Below are 16683 nucleotides of genomic sequence, written 5' to 3' on the forward strand. Positions count from 1 at the left end.
TAGAGAACCACAGCGTTTCTATGTTCCCTTTGGGGGTGAACGTCTATAACTGGTTATAGCCAGCTGCGTTGTTGTTTGTTGAGATTTCTTAATCTTGCTGGTCCCCAACTGAGTCTGCACACTGACTGGAGGTGTTTTCAAAGTTGAAGGACTGTAGACTTTCCGAATCCCCAGCCCCAGTATTTGAAACAAATGGCTGGGTCCTGATCTCGACAGCAGATCACCTGCTGCTGGGTTCTTGTGGTGCCTGTTGCTTTACACCTAAAGGTTTGAAGCGCCCGCACAGCTGTCTTCAGTCCTTCCCTGCTGGGTAAAACATTGGTCGAGGTTAAACAGTGAGTGCTGTACGGGGAACAGAAACACCTGATCTTCTTGTAGATGGACATAGTTCTCTTTTTTATTAACCACAAACTTGAGAGCCCATTGTTCCTCCTCCAGGTAGGCATCAGAACAAATAGTATGTATGCTCTTTTGACCTGTTGGATGGGAGTCGGGATGGAAGCATCTGGAATCTGTTATTTAGGTCTTTCTAAATCCCCGGAGGAGACCCCTGTTCTGGACTTAGTACTGTGACGAAAGCCTGTGGTGCCCTTGATGGCTGCCCTTTTATTTGCCATCCATAGGCAGGGGGTGTGGCCTGCTTCTTGTTTGCCGTCTCAGGCGCTGGCTCTAAGAGTCTGGCGGACGCTGGGGGACCAAAGAAGCTCAGGATCTGGTGCCCCCCTCTCACGGTCTGGTGTTGTTTCCACCATTTCAGGAAAAGGGGGATGTCCCTCCTCGACACGTTTACGTTGTGGTTCCTTTGCACTTTCCTGAAGAAGGAAAGGTTTCCATCCAAGCACAGATCCAAGATTAGGGAAGCTTTCGGGTGGGGACAAGGTATAGTGTTTCCTGAACAGGCAACCCTCAGGCAGGGCTGAAGTTGCCAGTGTCAGGTGGGTGGAGAGGTGTTGGGATGGGCAAAGCAGTTTGGCTCATTGCTGGCAGTTGGAAGAATCAGAATTTTGAAGGGTATTTCTCGGCAGGTCAAAGGGTAGCCTCGGATTATGGCACTTGTCACATCTTTTTGGACAAAGATGTAGTTTAAGTTATGTCTTCTCAAGGAGAACAAGGGAACAAGCATTGGTGGGGCTCAGAGAGATGCTTGCTGGCTAGAGTGGTGGCCTCCTTGGTGGGGTTGGCCTCTTTATCACAGAAGTCACCAGTTACTTGTGTCCTGTAGCTAGCTCTTCAGGAGAGATGGGCTCTTGTACTTGTTGGATGTCTGTGGTGTGATGTGTGTGTGTGGTGGGGGACCTTGGACCAAGTTAGGGAGAGGCTGTGTGCTGTGCATGCCTGAGGCTTCCGGTGACTGTAGGATATGGCAAGGCTTCCAGTGACCTTAGGATATGGTGTTGGAGGCTGTTTGTGACACAGTATTGCCCCGTTCCAGTGGTCAGGAGAGCTCCGTGGTGGTGGGTGGCCTCTTCAGGACGTCTCTGCTGATTGCTGCTGCTCTGAGCTGTTTGAAGAGCTTCTCTCTCTCTCTCTCTCTCTCTCTCGCTCTCGCTCTCGCTCTCGCTCTCGCTCTCGCTCTCGCTCTCGCTCTCCGCCCCCCCCCCTCCATATATATCTATTAGGAGATTGTGCTTCTGGCTGGCAGATTCCCACTCCTATTCAGGAAGCACTCTTTCAACCTCTAGGCTTAGGAGGAAGGCTTGTCTGCAGACTGGCAGGCCTTTGCCAAGGTCATCCTGTGTCTTTAGATTTTTATCCAGGTCTTTGATTTGGTGTTGGTTCGTGTTCACCTCCTCAAGCAGCTTCTTCTCTTCCTCCTTTTTGATCAGCTGTCTCCGTAGCATTGCCACCGCCGCCACCGCTGCCCCCAGAGAGGGCTGCCCATGGTTTTTGCCTTCATTTTCTAGAAGTGCGGGGAATTTGGGGCCCCTTGTCCTGCTCTTCCAGATGATTCCTCCCCCCACCCCGCCCCCGCAAACCACCCTCTTTCTTCCTGACTTTGACGGTGGTGGCGGCAGAGCTGCAACTTGCTGCCACTAGCCTTCGGAAGGTTCCTCCCTGACCCTCCAGAGCCATTTTGGTGACCCCCTTTCCCCCTTTTGACTGGTCGGCAGTCTTTTGTAATGGAGATCACGCTCTGGCTTCTCTGAGTCTCTGGGTTGTCACCGTGGGATTCAGCAACTTTCTGACTCTTGGGGCATCGGACGGATACTAAGGGTGGGTGGTTAGCATGCGGCTGGGCTGGCACGAGACATGTAAGGCAAATGACACCAAGAAGTTATGGCATTTGTGTAACTCCTGCAGGAACACCCTGGGAGGAAGGCCCAACACTCCAGGACTTGTGGTGTCAAATCTTTTGGATATTTTTTTCCTCTGTTCCTCTGTCCCTCTGCCCCTCCATCCCTCACTCTGGGCATCCATCCATCCATCCATCCATCCATCCATCCATCTATCCATCCATCCATCCATATCTGTCTGTCCATCCATCTATCTGTCTACCTCTCCCTCCTGCCCCCACACCCTTTGCCTGTGGCTCTTGGCTCCTTCCCAATGATCTGATTTCACCTTCTGCCTTTAGTGACGCCTCCCGTCATCTGAGGAACTTGACTTTAGTGACTCATGAAACCAGGGGCTGAAGGAAGTCACACTGGAAAGGGATTCCTCAGCGGTTCACACCCTCTTGCCTTTCTAACAACAGGGAGTCCCTATATACCCTTATGATACCTGCCTTGAGCTCCCAAGCCTCCAGGTCTTCCACGGCTGCAGTCACCCACCCCAGGGAGTGAGGGGGTGGGTGAGGTGAGTGGGGTGGATGGGGTGGCGTGGGTGACTATGACAGAGCTTGGTTTTGTGCTCGGGAAGGGCTCTTAAGAAACGTGACTTTAGTTTTTAAGGTGAGTATTTGGAAATCCTCTTGTTCTTTAACCTTCCACCAGTTTGCATTTTTGTGCTCTGGACGATTGTAGTGATCAACCAAGAAGACGGTGAGACTTTGTGTTCTTCCCCAACCACTTGGGAGGTGACATGGCCCATGCTCTCTGGCCCAGGCTCTGTTGAAGGCTTCTTTTTCCCTCTGTATTTAACAGGAGTTGGTCCAAAGGGCCTGCTTGTGTGCCAGTGCCAGTGTGCTCACACGTGACCTTGGGTTTGGCTTAGGGCCCTGTTCTTGCCATCTTGAAGTTCTTGATAACTTTTTGAAATAGTTGGCTTTTTAGCACTGGGCTCTACAGATCAGTCCCACAGTTCTGAAGAAGGGTCAGGTCAGAGAAGGAAGTGTGCTGGTGTCAGAGTGGAGGTGTGCCCATAGAAGGCTCCTGAGTGGAGGGGACGGGCAGCTAGAGGCTGGTATTGAAGGGTGAGGAGAAAGGACAGGGTTGGAAGACTGAAAGGCTTTCTAAACAGGAGGAACAAGTCTGGGAATTATAGGGAATTCAGGAAAAGAGAACCCCCCCCCCATTAGGATGGTCTGCCTGCTTGTGAGACAGATCTGTATAGCAGGGCCACCCCAGTCCTTGGCCTTACTATACATAGCCTGAAACACAGTCCCAGCATACCTGTCAAACAGCTACTACCTTCACTCTGAGTGCATGTGTGGTGTGTCTCTCTGACAAGCAGCGGGTTTTCTGAGACCCCGCCCCCCTGAGGGAGGGGAGTAGAAGTCAGTTGGCCAGGTGGCATCATCGAGGCCAGAGGTTAATGTCAGACAGTGTTCCTCAGGAGCTGTCATCATCCTTGTTGTTGTTGTCGTTGTCCTTTTGAGACGGGGTCCCTTACTGGCCTGGACTTCATCCTTTAGGTGAAGCTGGTTGGTGAGTTAGTACCAGGGATCCACCTGGTTCTGCCTTCCCAGTGCTGAGATGGATTTCAAGAGCATGCCTCTGTGTTTGGCTTTGTTATGGGAGTTCTAGGGATTAAACTCAGGTCCTCATGCTTGTCATACAAGCACTTTGTCGGTCCAGCCACCTTCTGGGTCTGGTTGAACTTCCTACTGGGCACTTACCTGTAAGCTTCTGACCCCGCCCCAACCCCAGGATTCTTTGCATCTCTGCCAAGTCTCATTTTCCTCTGTGTCCATTTGTCAACGAGGCCAACTGCCCTTGATGTCTCACGTTGGGTGGATCTGTTGGAGAAGATCCTGCAGGGCAGGCATCTTGAGGAAGGTGAGGTTGCTAGGGGTCCAGGAGTAGTCCTTGGCGTCACTGTTGCCATGGTCACCTGCAACTACAGCAGGATCAGGAGCTGATGGTGTTTCCCTTTGGTCCAGGGCATGGGAGCTCTAGTGCAGAGGGGCGGAAATGAGCATGTGCTTCAGTCCCTGGCAGTTCACCATCAATGGTTTAAGCTAGGACTTACTCTTGTGATTTTTACCTTTGAGTGGGGTTTCTCAGTGCTATGCCTTACCCACCCGTGGAATGCTAGCCACTCTGCGGCTAATCAGTGCTTTATCACAGGACCTCCCTTTGTGTGCCAGTGCCTTTAATAGACACAGGTCTTACACAGGTCCGCATCTCCCGTCTTACTCAGCAGTGGGTTTTTAAGATGTGCCTGTCTCTCCACGCACTGAAAACTTTCTGAGATGACCCAAAGAGCTTTTGTTTATGTGGGTTAAAGCTATTGACAGCCACCATACTTAAGGCCTAAAGCAGAGGCACTTGAACTATGCACGGACTCATTTGAAAAGCGTAATGAGAAACGCCCTGTGCGTTAATGCAGACAATGTTTTGGCGTTGCAATGAAAATGGGTTTGTCCCAGCAGACTCCCCCTTTTAGGTAGATGACAGTTTGTTCCTCAGTGCGAAGGGGCCCCATGAGGGACGGAAACTTAGAAAGTGAGTTTGGTTTGCATGGTCTTATAATACATGTGCTGGAAAAGAAGCCATGGGGTGGATTAAATTTTAGCAAACTCTGCTTAGGATTGATGGGTCTAAACCCTCAGCTTCTGAGCGACACCATTGCTTGTACTGAAGAGGCCATGCTGCTTAGCAGATGTTCTGGGCCTTACCAAAATACTTCCTGGTGGGGGAAGGTGGGGTTTGTAGTGTCCCACACAACCCACCCCATTTTAAAATGGTAAATGTTCATTTGACTATTTATTTTGCAATTCTTACCACATAGGCTGTTATAAAAATCCTGAGATAGTCTGCCTCACTAAAGAGTGCAGGCTGATGGTTTTTAGCACACTATTGAGGTGGCTAAATATTACTGCTACCTTATCTCTTATTTTAATTCTGAGACTTTATTTTCCAGAGTGAGACTTCATATTCTTTCTACATCTTTCTGTATGGATTTGCCTATTTTTGATGTTTTGTGTAAATTTGATTTTTTTTCAGTATGTGTGGCCCCTTCTGATTGGTGTCTTTCGCACTGCAGGCTGAGTTAGAGGTTCCCCTGTGTCAGTGCCTGCAGCCAGGCTCCCTGCTTATTTGTGACTGAATTGCCCTCCGCCATAGAGATATAGGAGGCATTCAGTTTCCCTGTTCACCGCAGGTGGCTATTTAATATTGCTTCCACTTCAGAGCCGTGACAAACGAGGTTGTAAATGCCTGTTGCGTGAGTTTTTATGTGGACGCACATCTTCGACACTCTTGGCTCTGTTTGCTTTTGAATGACCATAGCTTGCTTCCCAGGCTCCTGCGACCACGTATTAGCCCCCAACTTTGCTGGGACGGCGCTCTAGTTCTCGCCTTCCCAAACTAAGCAGGGAGAGACTGGCTTGGTATGTCTTTTGCACCTACTCATGTTGGGGGATTTTCCAGGGTGGGGTGGGGCTTATAAAGGCAAAGAGAGTTTGTTCTCTCACTATAAAATTTGTACAAGGAGAGTTGCCAGGTCCAAAGAGGATCTGCTCAGGGTTCCTCAGGCACCACTTATGAAGACAAAATGGTGTGAAGAAACCCATTTGGATCGTGTGTGTTTGCCAAGACTCCCCAGTGCTGTGCCAAGGGACTTCCTTGTGTCTCTTTGCCCATCTCTCCCTTTCTGATATGGTTGGTGATGGTAAGAATGTCACTACAGCCTGTGAGGTCTCTGCCAGCAGGTGGCTCTGCTCTGTAACTTTCATTAGAAAGGATATTCAACCCCCTAGTGAGGTTCCTCAGACTGACAAGAGCATCTCCCTCATCATCCCATGACCTTTACTGATCCCAGAAGCAGGTGACACAGCGCAGCAGGCTGAGCAGTACAGAGGACTGTATGACGTAATAGAGTGTGGGTGAGGTCTCTTATTTAAACTACTGTTGATGTCCTATTTGTTTTAGGCTACCTCGGGGGAACTCCACACCCCCAGGCCCCCTGTTTGGTCCTCTGCAAACTTCAGTGATGAACAGACTCTGCTTCTGTAAACTGAAATAAAACATTTGCAAGTCATTGCTTTCCATGGGTGTGCACTGGTGTGTCTCAGTGTGTGTTTCACCTTGCTTCTCCCCAGCGTCCAGGGTGTCACCTCTCATGGCAAGTCACCCTCACGTACTCTTTAGTGACGTGTCAGGGTATGGCACTTTGAAGGGTCCTGTGGTGGGGTTGGGAACTCGAGGTCCAGGAAAGAAAGCCTGACTAGAGGAGCATGGTGTTAGCATGGAAGTGAAAGGCGGATGTGGGGGGACTTGGCACACAAAGGCAGGCCTTGGGGCAACTCCTCGGCCCCGCCCGCCCCTCTTCAGCATCCCTATTGCGCTCACCACAGATGGGTGTGTGCATTCAGGTTCACCACCCTGAAAGACACACGTGTGCTCTTGGAGCGTGCCAGGTTTGGAGGAGGAGCCCCATATTCTAAGCAGGAGTGCTATGGCTCCTCTGAGGTGAGGTGTGTGTGCCCCTCAAAGGTCCAAAGGTTCATGTAACAGGGAGGTTGCTCCCCAGAGCGATGCTGGAGCCTTTAAGAGCTGTGGTCTAGTACGAGGTAATCACGTCCTGGAGGACTGGTGTCTTCAGTGAAACTTGGATTATCAACTGTAACATGGGCTGGTGAGAGAGAGGCGGAGAGGCAGGGAGAGGCAGGGAGAGGCAGGGAGAGGCAGGGAGAGGCAGGGAGAGGCAGGGAGAGGCAGAGAGAGGCAGAGAGGCAGAGAGAGGCAGAGAGAGGCAGAGAGAGGCAGAGAGGCAGAGAGGCAGAGAGGCAGAGAGAGGCAGGGAGGCAGGGAGGTAGAGAGGCAGAGACAGGCACTTCTCCCTGAGTTTGAGGCCAGCCTGGTCTACGTAGTGAGTTCCACTCCAGGCAGGGTTACATGGTGAGACCCTGTCTCAAAAGATCAAAAACCAAACAAAAATAATAGAACACACTTTATTTTGTACTGTACATGCTGCCACACCAGGAAACACCAGCCAACCCGCCTGAAGCAACTCTGCTCAGATCTGAGCTTCCTGAAAGCTATAGATTGTATTGTTTTTACTGCATCCATGAAGATATCTGCTCTAAAAGAAGCATGATAGTTTACATATGGGAAACAGAAGACTTTTAATATTTTCCAACCGTCACTTCTCAGCACGTACCTAAATAATATTCCTTTGATTGTATGCCGTTAAACACGGCCATCAGCACGGCAAATTTTCAGTTTTAATAAATGGTAATATGTATACCAAAGAGCTGTTTAAACATAAAACTTACATTTCTAGCAAATGCTTTGCTTTGCCTGTCTATTTTGTATATTCGAGGTTGTGTTAAAAGGTTTCCGGTTATGAAGGGCTTTGGTTGGAGTGAGTTTTAAAGGCTTTCTTCTAGAAGGTTTCATGGTACCCGGTGCTGTCATGTTCTGTGCCCTGTGTGGCTTTCCTGATCGGCCACTGGGACACTCCTCTCCAACATACCTTCAGCATGCCAAGAGGCCCTGCCTCCGTGTAGCTCTGAGTTAGATCCTACAGCACCAGTGGCAACCACTTACTCCTCTTCTCCAGGACTCAGGTTACTTTAAGGCCCCAAACTGCCATGTACTGGGTAGCTTTTGTCAATTTAACTCAAACTAGAACCTAGTATAAAAACTAGATCCTAGTTTGACACTAACTAGGATCATCAGGGAAGAGTGGCTCTCAATGGAGAAATTGCCTCTCTCAGCTTGGCCTGTGGACATGTCTCCGGGGGGCATTTTACTGATTAATAACGAGGGCAGGGCCATCTCTGGTCAGGTCCTAGTCCTGGGTTCTATAACAAAGCAGACTGAGCAAGTCACAAGGAGCAAGCCAGTAAGCGGCACTTCTCCATGACCTCTGCTTCAGTTGTTCCTTCCGGGGACCTACCTTGAATTCCTGCCCTGACTTCCCTTAGTAATGAACTGTTGCCTGGGCCTGGAAGATGAAATCAACCCTTTCCTCCCCAAGTTGCTTCTGGTCAGTGTTTCATCACAACAACGGAAAGCCAACTAGGGCAGGACTGAAGTTTGTTTTAAATCTGAAGAACAAAACTGATGGATCTTTTAGGCTGAAGAAAATGTTTTAATGTCATGCCAGAATGCCACAGGTCATGACAAAATACCTGGGGGAAACAGGTGGAAGGGTTCATTTTGGACCAGTTGGCCCCATCCCCATGGGCTCCTGTTGTAGCTGAGCATGGCAGGGTATGTGTGGTAGAGCAAAGCCACTAACTTCATAGGTAGCCAAGAAGCAGAAAGGAGAGGGGACCAGAGACAAATTACTCATCCAGAAACAACCTTCTTCCACTCAGGCACCATCTTCCTCAGTTTCCACCTGCTTCCAGTAGACCAACCATGACTATCAGTGGGAGAACCTATTGATTACGTTAGCATCCCCCCATGTTCCAATCACTCCCTTAAAGCCCACTTCTGAACATTGAAAGAAAACTCTAACCAGTAGATGGTGGTGGTGGTGGTGGTGGTGGTGGTGGTGGTGGTGGTGGTGGTGGTGGTGGTGGTGGTGGTGATGGTGGTATGTCTTTTTAAATCAATGCAGTCATAAAATATATTTTTCAATATGGGGATTTGCTGGGTGATTCTGACCCCTGTGGTTTCTTCCTCTGGACTCTCTCAATCTTCCTTTGGAAATTCCTTTCTCATCCCATCCATTCGGGTTCAGCGAGGATCACAACCTGCTGGCCATGGCCGACTGGCATCTAAGAAAAGTCAAACCTTTGACATTTTGGTCTGTAACTGCAGGAAACGTGTCTCTTCCTATTTGGAGCCCATTGGTTCCGTCAACAAATGCTGATTGGGTATCTGCTATGTGTTGGCATGGTCTAGACCCTGGGGATACAGCCAGTAGAGGACATGTTCCCTACTGCATGGAGAGTATTAGTCTGAGAAAAATCAAGCTATCCAATTAGAGCAGAAACAAGAGACAGGAAGAGCACCCATTGCCAGTTCGGGGTGTCCTGGGAGAGCTCCAGGCTAGATAAAGTAGTGTAGCTTTTGGCCAGCAATTCTCTTTGTTTTGCCTGAGTTGGTGAAAGACTTGAATGTCCGTGAACCACTCAAAGACCCACCTCAAAGCTCCCTGAGAGGCAGATGCCTCAGGGGCTGCTGGAGCCTCATTTGGATCATTTCCCACAAGCACTTTCCAAGTTAAGCTCAGGCTGGCTCAGGTGACCTCTCACCTGAAGATGGTCTTACTCATTCACTCATTGACTCTTGTGACCACCATTTGCTACCCTAAGGACCCACCCCCTACTCCAAGGAGCTCCCGTTACCTTTTGGGGGATGTGACAAGGAAATGAGAGCCTCTTACAGTCTCATCCCTTTCGTCTCAGCAAGATTTAAGACTTTCTATTAGACACTCATTTGGTAACCTCTCAGCGAGCCATCGTTCTTGGTTTCTCTCCACTCACCAGCCAACCCTACTCTTTTCTAGTTCTCAAGTCACAGAGGCCAAGTGAAACTGTCTTTGACTTCCCTCCTGTGACTTCCCTTGCATTCTTATCTCCCTGACTCCATCTTCCCACAGATGTTTGTCAGATTTTCATCCCCATCTCAATTTCCTTCCAGACCTCTGAATCCATAACCCAGGTACCCATGGATACTTGTCTTTGTCCGAATGTGCTAGCCATTTTCCAAGTCCTGTTTTCTTTGGTCTCTGCCCTTCCCAGCCTTGCCTTTTGTCCTTGAGGCTGGGTGAGTATGGACTTCACAATAGGCCCCTGTCGTCGTCGTCGTCTTCTTCTTCTTCTTCTTCTTCTTCTTCTTCTTCTTCTTCTTCTTCTTCTTCTTCTTCTTCTTCTTCTTCTTCTTCTTCTTCTTCTTCTTCTTCTTCTTCTTCTTCTCTTCCTCCTCCTCCTCCTTCTTCTCCTTCTCCTCCTCCCCTTCCTCCTCCTCCTCTTTCTCCTCTTCCTCTTCTTCCTCTCCTTGTCTCCCTCCTCCCATCCCCCTGTCATCATCTACTGGTTAGGGTTTGTGTTCAATATTCAGTTCTAAATGTATAACTTAAAAGGAGATGGATGGGAACCAGTAGGCTGAGAATATAATATTTATCCTAACAGAGTTAACTTGGGGGTGGGGGGAGATGTTACATAGTGGTAGAATGCTTGCTAACACAGGAGGGACCCAGGATTTGACCGCTGCCTCAAACAGAGTTTAACTGGGGACTGTGTCTGAACCAAACATGTGACATGCTCTATAGGACTAGTCCCTCCTGTTCCAGGTTGCTTCTTATTCTTACTCCCTGTGGCCTAAAAGGCTAGCAGCCAAATCCATTGTTATGGTTCCCAGTTCTTCACGGTCCTCATGAGTCCCTTGTATTTCATCCACATGTTTGTAAAAGACCTTTGTAACAAATCCCCCTTGAATGATGCAGTTTGAAGACACCATCTGTTGTCTCATGGGACCTGAGCTGAATTAGTAATTGTCACTGGAGACGGGCCCTGGGAAATAACCTGAATATTCTGGGATTGGGTCAATTCATTATTCAAGAAGGACAGAGGGAAATGGAACATGGATTCTCCACTGCAGGCAGGGACAATCACAACTGCAGAGAAAATTATCAGCAGTGGTGACAGCAATAATAGGCAGGTAGAAAGGAAAACAGATTTCAAATGGTTGCGACCCACGGTTTCTATGGTGACAAAAGGGGGTTTAAAGATTTTGGAGTCACCTGGATTCTTCACAGAGCACACAAAGGAAAAAGAATTTTCAAAGTACAGGGATTTCAGAACACAGGGAGAAGTAGCCATCTAGGATAGTTTCAGAGGGACTCTTATCTCCCAGGGGACAAAGGGCAGAGATGACTGAAGTGAAACTTCCTATTTACCCTTTCTTTGGGGGAGGGCAGTTGTTTGTTTGTTTTCAAGTCAGGGTTTCTCTATGTAGCTCTGGCCATCCTGGAACTTGCTCTGTAGACCAGGCTGACTTTGAACTCAGAGATTTGCCTGCCTCTGCCTCCTGAGTGCTGGGATTAAAGTCATAAGCCACAATGCCCAGCTTTTTTTTTACCCTTTCTTCAAAGCCTAAAATGAGGGAACTAGACCTGAACAACTGCAGAGGCAAATCCCCACACCTACACTGTAGGAAGAGTAGTCCTCCTTTATATACAAGGTAGGAAGGTATAGGCAGACACAGAGAAGGAAGAGGCATTTGAATCATTTTCTCTTGAGTCCTATCTACTTTACCGCCAGAGTTAGCCTTTTCCTATTTCTCAGTGCCACATGTGGGAACCAGCCCTCCTTAGCAGTGGTCCTGGTTCCTGCACTATATGGTGCCTCCAGGCCACACCCACACTTGGGAAATAGTTCCCTGTAAAGGAAGTGTCCTCCCCAAATCACCCGAATGCAAAGGTGCTACCTGGTTGCTGTCCGTACTCCTGAGGGAGTCAACAGGAGGCTAGGCAGCATGTTCTAAATCTGAATTCCTTTCCTTGTTTCATTGAGCCAGGTGTCCTCCAAGGCTGGGCTCTGTGATAGGCTCCCAGTTACTCAAGTCGACAGCCCTCCATTCAGCATAGATTTGTGTCTTTCTCCTAGCCTCTGCCTAGCAAGTGCTTCCAATTCAACCGTATACAGCGACAGTCGCTGGTATTTAAAACTTACCTTATTTTGAAATATGAGTATTTGTATATGCCTATGTCTGTGGATAAGTGCATGTGCTGGCGGAGGCTAGAAGACATCATTAGATTCCCCTGGAGCTAAAGTTAAAAGTGGTCATGAGCCTCCGGATGTGGGTGCTGGGACTGAACGCGGGTCTCCAGTAAGAGCAGTGCCAGCTCTGAACCCCTCTGTCATCCTTCTGGTCCCAGGCAGCTGGTGTTTGCGGTGACTTCCTCTACCATCTTGTTGGTTCAGGTCATCAGCCTTTCCTGATGGCTTGGCACCTAGTACAGGACTGTACTAAAGCCTCATTTCTACCTGCTCTCCCTGTTTTCTCTCTGGCCTCCTGAAATCATAGCATCCCTCAAAATAAGTTGCCCCACCTCTGACATTGTCTGCCCTTGGCATTTCCGATGACATTCTTCATCATCCCCAAGGTGCCACACGAGCTGGCCTTGCCTGTTTCCCACAGTGTGATCTAGTGTCCATTTTTCCCTCCTCCTCCACATCCTCCCCTTCATCTCACCAACCTAGCAAGCTTCCTGCACACACAGAAGTCCTCCACCTCAGCACCACTGTGCCTCCTGCTGCTTTGCTTCCATATCGTTGCCGAGCCAAACCTCATGTTGGTTAGGTGTCTGCTTGAATCTTTAATGTTCCCCTTTACAGAGAAAGAACACCCCTGTTTCCATTTTACCTTTTCCTTGAAACCCTATGGCTCCTATTTGTTTTTATCATATTCTTCCCAGCCATTCTGTCTCTGAGTATAGACGTCACTAAGAGACTCAATAAAGATTCATTGAATGATGGCAGTGGAGCAAAATATATAAAGCATGTCCCAACCCAGACACTGCTAATGCCAGCGTGGGGTTCCCAGAGGAAGTGGTGGTGTCCCATGCCAATGGGCCACACATCCAAGGGCACTAGAGCATATCAACGGAGGTCCTAAGTACAGGGTCATCTGACATGACTGCTCAGAGCCTTGCTTTCCAAGCTACAAGACCTGTCCCCATATCTTTGTCTTCTTGCCATCTCCCCATGGTCAAAAGCACATCGGAGAAATAGATCGTTAGCATTTTCTTCAAAGAACTACAGTGGAATTCATATCCTGGGGATTGTTTTTGATGATTTGGCATGAGGTGAATGGACCAGCTTCCTCTCGCAACACTCCCATCCTGGTCTTGAGTGCCACAGGATGCAACTAGCTTCAGCTAATCGTGGGATATTCTAGGCACTATTCTCATCGTCTTCCTCCTCTTCCTCCTCCCCTCCTCCTCCTCCTTCTCTTCTTCTTCCTCTCCCTCCTTTTCCCTCCCTTCCTCCCTCCCTCCCTCCCTCCCTTCCTAAATAGAGTCAGAGCATCTGGGTTCTTTTCTTTCCCCTAGGAAGGGGTTTCTCCTGCTTTCTGTGTTAGAAGTGGGAGCAGTTGGGAGTTGGTTGACGTTAGAAAACATTTAAGTCCATTTTCTGTTGCTATAACTGAATGCCACAGACTAACTAGGTAATTCATAAAGAAAAAAAGGTTTATTCCACTGGAGACTCTGCAGGCACCTGGTGAGGAGGACTCCTTACTGTATAACATGGTGGAGGGCTCCAAATGGTGAGACACAAGTATCCCAACTTAGGCTTTTTTGTGTAAGTTTTTGCTTGTTTTGGTTTTTTTTTTAACATATGGGGCGTATATACTCATGTGCGTAAACATGTATGTGCACATGGAGGTCAGAGATTAATATTGGTTGATTTTCTTGACTGCTCTCCACCTTAATTTTTTGAGACAGAGTCAATTCAGTTAGACTGACTGGCCAGCAAGCCTGAAGGGGCAGCCTGTCTCCACATCCCCAGCACCGATTATAGACTTGAGCTTGGCTTTTGGCATAGGTGTCGGAGGTCCAAACTCAGGATCTCATGCATGTGGGGTCACATTTTACCAACTGAGCCATCACCCTAACCCCTCTCATCCTCTGTCCTCTTCTTGGATAGCACAGCTCCATTTTCATGGCTTTATGTGAGCCTAATTACCTCTGAAGACCCTCCCTCAAAATACCATTGCTGTAAATACATTAGCTGTTCCGGGGCACACACCCCAAACATAGGAAAATGTTTGTTCTCTCTCTCTCTCTCTTTCTCTCTCTCTCTCTCTCTCTCTCTCTCTCTCTCTCTCTCTCTCTCTCTCTCTCTCCCCTTCCCTCCACCATCCCTCACACAGTTCCATCCCTGTCTGAGGATTGATCTAAGGTCTCATTATAATATATGCTGCTCTGCTACTGAGCTCTGCCCTCAATTCCAGAGAACCTTAGTGCCCCAGGGGCTGGGAGAGTCCCAGGGTGAGCCCTGCTTCTAGGGCTCCCCTCTGTGATAGGGTTATATGGAGCAGCGCCTGCCTGGCTTTTGAAAAGCTTTCAAAGGGGGGACTTGCTGAGAGAGATTTCTTTAAGGCTGAGTTTGAAAGTGGCTTCCTTACTGCCGATTTCCTATATGGGGTTTGAAGCTTCTAGAGCAGGGCTGTGGCGATGTTGCCTTTCCAGGACGCGGGGATTAGCTAGGATTTCTGACAGGCAGCCATGGAAGGAGAGAAATGGTCCGAATGAATCCCAGCCCAGACCCTGTTCATTTGATGTGGTTTTCCCCACACAGAAGAGACTGAAGACCACTGTGGATGGCACTGGGTGTCTGCGAGATTTCTTGCCCCTCTTTTTTGTCCTGATGCACAGGGTTAACCAACAGAGTTCATTTCAGAAAGACCATAGCATCAGGAGAGCACACACAGCTTTTCCCTCTGACCGGGGAGAATGCAGGCCCAGGGAAAGGGCTCCAGTAACCAGGTGCATCAGCCAAATGGACAGGACCCGGCTCTATGCCCCGTAGATCCTATGCTATGGCTTCTGCTCTAATCATCTGGCCCAGGGTTGGGGTTTTGGTCGGAAGCTCAGAGTGAAGAGTGCTTGAGGTCACAGTGTGGAGGCTTCTCATCCATGGAGAAAGTAGCAGAAGATCAGAGGGGTACAGGTAGTGTTCGCTAGCTTGCCTCATGCCATGTTCTTCTTTCCTTCCCTCCCTCTGTCCCTCCCACCCTCCCTCTCTCCTTCCCTCCCTCTCTCTCCTTCCCTCCCTTCCTCCCTCTCTTTCCTTCCCTCCCTCCCTTCTTCTCTCTCTCTTTCCCTCCCTTCCTCCCTCTTTCCTTCCCTCCCTCCCTCTTTCCTTCCCCTCTTTCTCTATTCCTCTCTCCCTCTCTCTCCCTTCCTCCTTTCCCCATCTTCTTCCTGCCCTTCCTCCCTCCTTCCCTTCTTCTTCCTCCCTCCTTCCCCTTCCTCCCTCTTCTTCTTCTCCTTCTCTATACCTCCCTCCCTCTTCTTCCCTCCTCTTTCCATTCCATCACCTTCCCCCTCCTCCCTCCAGTTTTTTTCTCCCCTTTCATCTGTCTCTGGCCTTTGGTTTCCCACCTTGGCTTCCTCGACTCTTTTCTTCACTTTTAACTGACTGACACAACATCCCCACCACCACCACACTCCACCCCATTCCTGAGGTTTGAGTTTCTGTTCTTCCCAGCATCCAAACCCAACACAGCACCAGCTCTAGTCTCAAAGCCACACACTTGTCAAGCTCAGGATGACATCTCCTGCCTGGCAGCGTGGGTTTCAGCTTCCAATTCTAGCAGCTTGGATCAGATGTCTGCCCAAGCCCAGTCTGGTACCGGGAAGGGGGCAGAAGTCAGGTGGCACAGCCCTGGGCCATCTGCCCTGTAAGCAGGGTTGGGTTGTCTCAGAAATGGGGATGGCTGAGAAAGAAACGAGTGTTCTGTCTGATTCGCATGGGTAGAATCTTTGTCTATTGCTCCAGACGGGCTCTCCGGACATTAGGCAGAAGGACATTTCCACAGATGATCAGTCAAGTGTCTGTTCTAACTGCCGCTGAGGAGCCCTGAGCAAGTGAGGCAGTGTCTTTGCGCCTTAATGTGCTCATCTGCTATTATCTGTCTCACAGAATTGTTGGGAATTAAATAAAGCAGCGATATTAAAGTGAGTCTTTTAGGAAAACAATAATAGTCTTAAAAATTAGTTTTCTCTCTATTCTAGGATCTCTGACAGCTCTTTGGACCCCAAGGCCAATCCCCCCTTACAGTAGGGGCATCTGATGAAGTGTTGCTGGGCAATTCTCACTTTGATGAGGGAGGTAAATTCTTTGCCACATACTATGGTATCTCTACCACAATACCACAGTATGTATGGAGGCAGGCTTTAGAGTGTGAGTCCGGGTTGTTAAGAGTCGCACCCTGGCTCTGTAAAACTCAGCACTTAGTACCCTTCTTCAGGTGCCCTGACTGTAGCCTAGAATCCTAGCATCTCTTAAAGGATGAAGGGGGATGTCCAAGTAACCCATTCTGTATAATAACCCAGAGTTCAGAAATCCTTCCATGAAACTGAGGTAGAGAAACAAAGCAAACACAGAACAAAACAAGCCATGACTCAGCTCGTTGCAGGAACAAGCAAGCCATGCCAAGCATGCTGGTTAGTGTCTGTCAGCTTGACACACACTAGAGACACCCGGGGAGACTCCATCAGAATGGCCCGTGGGCAATCCTGTGGCATTTCCCTGGTTAATTATTGATGTGGGGCTGCAGGCGGTACATGCCTTCAGTCCCAGCACCCGGGAGGCCAAGAGGCAGGTGGATCTACTCTGTGTGCGTTTGGGTCCAGGCTCGTCTACAAATCGAGCTCCAGTTGAGCTAAAGC

Source organism: Rattus norvegicus, chromosome 19 (genome assembly GCF_021556685.1).
Source record: "Rattus norvegicus strain SHRSP/BbbUtx chromosome 19, alternate assembly SHRSP_T2T, whole genome shotgun sequence".
In the NCBI taxonomy this organism is placed as follows: Eukaryota; Metazoa; Chordata; class Mammalia; order Rodentia; family Muridae; genus Rattus; species Rattus norvegicus.